Raw genomic sequence first — 6739 nt, 5'->3', positions numbered from 1 at the left:
AAAAAAAAAAAAAAGCTCAAAAACCACAAATAAAAAATTATTTCTAACTTAACATACAATGATTTTTCATAAATAATAGATTTAGAGCAAAATATGAATGCATTGACTACACTTAAAAAGTTTTTTCTTTCTTTCTTTTTTCTTTTTTTTTTGAGATGGAGTCTCCATCTGTCACCAGGCTGTAGTGCAGTAACGCAATCTCGGCTCACTGTAACTTCTGCCTCCCTGGTTCAAGCAGTTCCCCTGCCTCAGCCTCCCAAGTAGCTGGGACTACAGGTGCGTGCCACCATGCCTGGCTAATTTTTTGTATTTTAGTAGAGAGGGGGTTTCACTGTGTTGGCCAGGATGGTCTCGATCTCCTAACCTTGTGATCCTCCTGCCTTGGCCTCCCAAAGTGCTGGGATTACAGGCATGAGCCACCATGCCCAGCCTAAAAAGCTTTTTCGAATGATTAGTGCTTTCCCCTGTTTCAAGTCCTTGCTAGAGATCAGCATGGCGATCTGGGGGAGCAGCACACTGGAAAGATGTTAATTAAGATTAGACATAAAGGCTGAGGTTGTGTTTGTATGTGAACACGTGATTATGGCCTTTCCTTACATGTCAGTTAGGATTATCCCTATGGTGCTACTATAATCCTTTAAAATATGAAGATTTGGTTCCTTACATCTTGGGGTCAATAACACTTTGCATATGGTCTGGGGTTTGGAGAATTGGTGTTAATTGGGTTAGGTACAATAGTAGTATTGTGGTTATGGGTGATATTTAGTAATGTCTGTAATCTAACTTAAAATCAAAGATGAGGACAGGCAGGTAGAGAAGCAGCATAATACCTCAGCCAGTGGTGGCTGCTGCAGATGCCATCTCATCCCTCTCCTGCTTCACCAGTCTCCTCTTAACTAAAACTCCAGTTTTTGGGGATGGGTAAGACAGGAGAGGGAGAAGATTTCACTGACCCACTGAGAGTTAGATGTCCAAAAAGTTGGTGTCACAGTTCTGGTTTCAGGATAGATGGAGTAAGAGCATTGCTCCCTCTTACTGTATGCAGCTATAAAATCTGAAAAGAACACTGAAACTAGCTCTCTGAGGACTCTGAAAAGTAAATAGAATCAGGCAGTTTGGGAACAAAATTCTACTTCAAAACTAGAATTTGAAGTAACATGAGACTGGCAGTGAGTTTCTTTTCTTTTTTTCTTTTTCTTTTTTTTTTCTTTTTTTTTGAGACACAGTCTCACTCTGTTGCCCAGGCTGGAGTGCAATGGTGCCATCTCAGCTCACTGCAACCTCTGCCTCCCAGGTTCAAGTAATTCTCATGTCTCAGCCACCCAAGCAGCTGGGACTACACGTGTGCATCACCATGCCCAGCTAGTTGTTATTGTTGTTATATTTTTAGTAGAGATAGGGTTTTGTTATGTTTGTCAGGCTGGTCTCAAACTCCTGGCCTCAAGTGATCTGCCCACCTTAGCCTCCCAAAATGCTGGGATTACAGGCATGAGCTATGGCACCTGGCTGAGTTTGCCTTTTTTTTTTTTTTTTTTTTTAATACTTTAATATTGCCCAGCCTAGATTCAAGGCTGCCTGCAATCTGGAATTGAACATCAGTGTGGACAGAGAGAGGGAGCGCTAGGAGAAACCTCTAGTTCAAGCTTGATAAGCAGGAAACAGGTTAGAAAAAGGCACGATCTGTAAAAGAAAACCTTTGTCAATTAAACTCCATTAACGCTTAAAACTTTTGCTCTGTAAAAGACATTACTAGGAGAATGAAAAGACAAAGTACAAACAGTGAAAAATTTTCCAAATCACACATACAACAAAGAACTTACATCCAGAAAATTGTAAAACAAATAACCCAATTAAAAACATGAGCAAGGCCAGGCGAGGTGGCTCACGCCTATAATCCCAGCACTTTGGGAGGCTAAGGTGGGCGGATCACCTGAGGGAGGAGTTCAAGACCAGCCTGGCCAACATGGTAAAAACCTGTCTCTACAAAAATACAAAAATTAGCTGGGCATGATGGCGGGTGTCTGTAATCCCAGCTACTTGGGAGGCTGAGGCAGAAGAATCGCTGGAACCCAGGTGGTGGAGGTTGTAGTGAGCTGAGATCGAGCCACTACACTGCAGCCTAGGCGACAGAGCAAGACTCCTTCTTAAAAAAAAAAAATGTCAGTCTTAATAGGCTACATATATGATTGCATTTATAGAACATTCTCAAAAAGACAAACTAATAGTGACAGAGACCAATTCAGTGGTTGCCAGAAGTTGCAGGTTTGGGGAGAGTGTGATTACAAAGGGATACTGTGAGAAACTTTTTTGGGGCAATGGAACTATTGTATCCTGATTGTGATGGTGGTTACATGAATCTACACATGTATTAAAATTCATAAAACTGCCAGGTGCGGTGTCTCATGCCTATAATCTCAGCACTTTGGGAGGCCAAGGCAGGTGGATCACGAGGTCAGTTCAAGACCATCCTGGCCAATATAGTGAAACCCGTCTCTACTGAAAATACAAAAATTAGCCAGGCATGGTGGTTCATGCCTGTAGTCCCAGCTACTTGGGAGGCTGAGGCAGGAGAATTGCTTGAACCCGGGAGGTGGAGGTTGCAGTGAGCTGAGATCACGTCACTGCACTGTAATTGTGCAGCAGAGTGAGACTTCGTCAAAAAAAAAAAAAATTCATGAAACTGTATAACCAAAAATGTGAGTTTTACTGTATGTTGGTTGAAAAATAAAAGTTTTAAAAGATGAGCCAAAATTGCTAAAATTTTAACAATTTTCAAATCTAGAAAATGGGTAAAAGAGTATTCATTGTACTCCTGCCTCTACTTTTCTGTATGTTTGAAAATTTTTAAAATGAAAAGTAATTTTAAAATGTTTAGTCAGAATAGTAGTTTACAGCGCAGCATGACACATCAGACAGCCTCTGCTTTTTTTAATTCTTTAGGTTCAAGTTCTGCCTCTATACCTAACTAGTTTTGTGACCTCAAGCAAGTTAGCAAAGCATCTAAGGCCTTAGTTCCTGAATCTGTCAAATGGAGATAGCAATAGTATCTATCTCTTATGGTTTTTGTAAGGATTGAGTGACAAAATAGTCACTACATGCATATAGTAAGTACTGATACATGTTATCCGTTATTGTTTTATTCTCTTCAACTGTTGATATAAATTGAGGTTTAACATTAATTCTTTGACAGATTTAATAAAAGCCTGTCTCTGATTCTTATTCTAGAAGTCAAATATGACACATATTTCGTCACCGTTTTTCACTATTTTAGAAATTCTTTACTTGATTTCCTTCCAGTCTCAGGAAAAGGAAAAGTTGATTAAGAAAGTACTTGGATACCATGTTGGGAATTGTTGTTTTCTAGATCATTATTAGTATGCTAATATTCTAGAAAATCTTCAAGAGAAGAGAAGGTAGATTAAAATAAGTTTTAATATAATTTTAATTAATTATTTAAGTAAGTAAATAATTTTTGAGACGAAGTCTTGCTTTGTCACCCAGGCTGGAATACAGTGGCACAATCTTGGCTCCCTGCGACCTCTGCCTACCAAGTTTAGGCAATCATCCAGCATCAGCCTCCTGAGTAGCTGGGGCACAGGTACTAGTCACCATGCCTGGCTAATTTTTGTGTTCTTTGTAGAGATCGGTTTTGCTATGTAGCCCAGGCTGATCTTGAACTCCTGGGCTCAAGTGATCCACCCACCTTAGCCTCCCAAAGTTCGGAGATTACAGGCATGAGTCACCATGCCCTGCTTTAACATAATTTTTAAGAAGGATAAACAGTATACACATATTTTGATATCTCTTAAATGTTATGCAATTATTCTGTTTTTGGAAAGAAAATAAATATTCATATTCATCAAACTGAAGCCTATGAACCCATTATTGGTCCTGTGCAAGTTTCTAGATCAGATTAGTAAAGTAATGTTTATGAATGACTAGAAAAGAAAGCTGTGATTATCAGAAACCAGCACAGATTAGCAAAAAGCAAGTTCATTGCATTAACTTCATCTCCTTCTTTGATGGGGTTACTATCTGGAAAATGTGGACTAGTTCAAGGCATTTTGTGAAAGTCTTATGATATTCTTTTGGATATAATTGAAAAATATAGACCAGTGTGGTGGCTCACTCCTGTAATCCCAACGCTTTGACAGGGCGAGGTGAGAAGATCTCCCGAGGTCAGGAGTTCGAGACCAGCCAGGACAACATGGTGAAACCCTGTCTCTACTAATAATAAAAAAATTAGCCAGGCATGGTGGCATGTGCCTGTAGCCCCAGCTACTCAGGAGGCTGAATTGCTTGATCCCAGCAGGCAAAGGTTTCAGTGAGCCGAAACCATACCACTGCACTCTAGCCTGGACAACAGAGCCAGACTCTGTCTTAAAAAAAAAAAAAAATTGAAAAATATAGACTAAATGAAATATAAGGTCACAAATAAATGACGGTTCCCCAAACCTAGAGGGGGATGCATCTTTCTTGTTTTTTCCCTTTGTCCTCCCTATTCGACAATTTGATGATTTAATTAATGACAGAGGAAGACACACTTATAAAAATATCAGAAGATTCCATGAAGACTAAAGGACTGTGCACACTTGGATATCAGAAGCAGTTTTAAATTAATTATTCATAATTGAAGAGTGAGATGAAGCAAGCAAAATAAAATTAATGGGAATAATCATTAAGATTTTGTTCTGATGTCCAGAAATCAACTGTATGCATGTAATATGTAGTTTAGCTACAGTATATATATGTAAGACTTTGTAACTTAAGCTAAATATGAGTGTCTTAGCTTCTTATTTCTGCTGTAACAAATAACCGTACCCTTAGTGGCTTAAAGGAACACAAATTTATTCTCTGACAGTCCTGGAGGTCAGAGGGTGAATGGGTCAGCTGGGCTGTGTTACGTCTGGAGGTTCTGGGGGAGAATTGGTTTCCTTGCTTCTTCCTTCTAGAGGCTGCTCACATTCCTTGGCCCATGGTCCTGCATCACTTCAGTGACTACTTCAGTTGGCACATGTCCTTCTCTGACCCTGCCTTTCTTGCCTCCTTCTTGTAAGAATCCCTGTGATTATATGGGCCCACCTAGATAATCCAGGATAATTTCCCCTTCTCAAGAGCCTAAATTTAACCAAATCTGCAGGGTCCTTTTGCCATGTAAGTTAACGTATTCACAGGCCCTAGGGATTAAGACATGGACCTAAATAATGGTCCTCTAGGGGAGGACCATGTGCCAGGCATGGTGGCATGTGCCTGGAGCCCCAGCTACTCAGGAGGCTGAATTGCTTGATTTATTGCTATTTTAGATTTATTGCTCTGAAACAAATAGCTACCTATTGGCTGTGATAAAAACAATAAGAAAAAAATTATTTTTATTAAAAAAAAATGGTCCTCTGGGGGACCATTATTCAGCCCATTACAGTGAGTCAATAGTGTGATGTCATTGCCATGAGAGTTATGGAATCATTGAATACATTAGGATGGGCACATTTGAATGGGTTGATGTTTCCAATGAAATATTATTTTGGTAATATGTAATAAATAATATAGCAAACAGTAAATATATTTATATAACATATAAAATATATAATAAATATAACATATTTATATAACAACATACTTATATAACATATATATTATGTGTAATATATGTAAATATAATATATATTATATGTAATACATGTAAATACAATACTCGCATATATATAAAAACAATACTCCAATAAGAGATTATAGTTTCACCCTACCCTTCGTTATCAGAGAATACTGAGATAATTATCTTCAGCTCTGGGCACTACATTTTCAATTATAATCATACTGGGATACAATCAGAGAAATATTATAAAAGGACATAAGGCAAAAATAAAAGAAGTTGAGATGTGTACTGGAGAAAAAAGTTGGGAAGTGTATGATAGCTATCTTCTTTCTTTGAAGGGTGAGCATGTGGAATAAACATTAGAGTTGTTGTGACAAATTTTGATGGGGTAAACTTGGAATTGCTGGAAACAGCGGGTAGATGATTTCAGTGGAATGGAAGAAAGAGCTGTCCGACATGGAATGGGTTTCCTTGACTGCTATTGAGTTCTCTTCACTACAGACTCTGCAGAGACTCCTTGCGATTTATTTTTAAAAAGTGAAAACACTTGGAGAGTACTGAGCTAGATCAATGTCAACACCCCTCCCACATTTCAGGTTTCATGATTCCAATGACTAAATGTTCCTGCTTCAGGGAAGGCAAGAGAAACAACCAGAGCAGGAGAGCCAGGCAGCAGAGAAGGCCTTTGTAATGAGCTGAATGGGCTGTTTTGATGACTGACACTTTTACGATGGAATAACTTCCTCTGTTTGTCCTATAATGAGTGTTTGTACCTTGAGTTTGCAGCAAACCCCTTGCCCTGTGAACATTTCCAGATGGATTTCAAAGAAAGGAAGTGGTTTTGTTTAAGTGACAATTTAACAGAATTCCTGCTGATTAATTTTTTTTCCTTATTGTTTTTATCACAGCCAATAGGTAGCTATTTGTTTCAGAGCAATAAATCTAAAGTCTTATGATTTCAAGATAAAAGTTCACATTAATTTTATTTACAAAGACTGTGATTTCCTTAATGCCTAAATTTTATGTGGATTCTTTTATTTTGAATACAGATATATGAACTTTAATTACTCCAGCAACATCTTAACACCCTCTCATAGCAAGTGTTACTTTCTGAGGAAGCTGTCAATCTATTCACTTTCTATTTTA

The sequence above is a fragment of the Cebus imitator genome, unplaced genomic scaffold, assembly GCF_001604975.1.
Source record: "Cebus imitator isolate Cc_AM_T3 unplaced genomic scaffold, Cebus_imitator-1.0 Scaffold367, whole genome shotgun sequence".
NCBI lineage: Eukaryota > Metazoa > Chordata > Mammalia > Primates > Cebidae > Cebus > Cebus imitator.
This window is presented reverse-complemented; position numbering follows the sequence as displayed.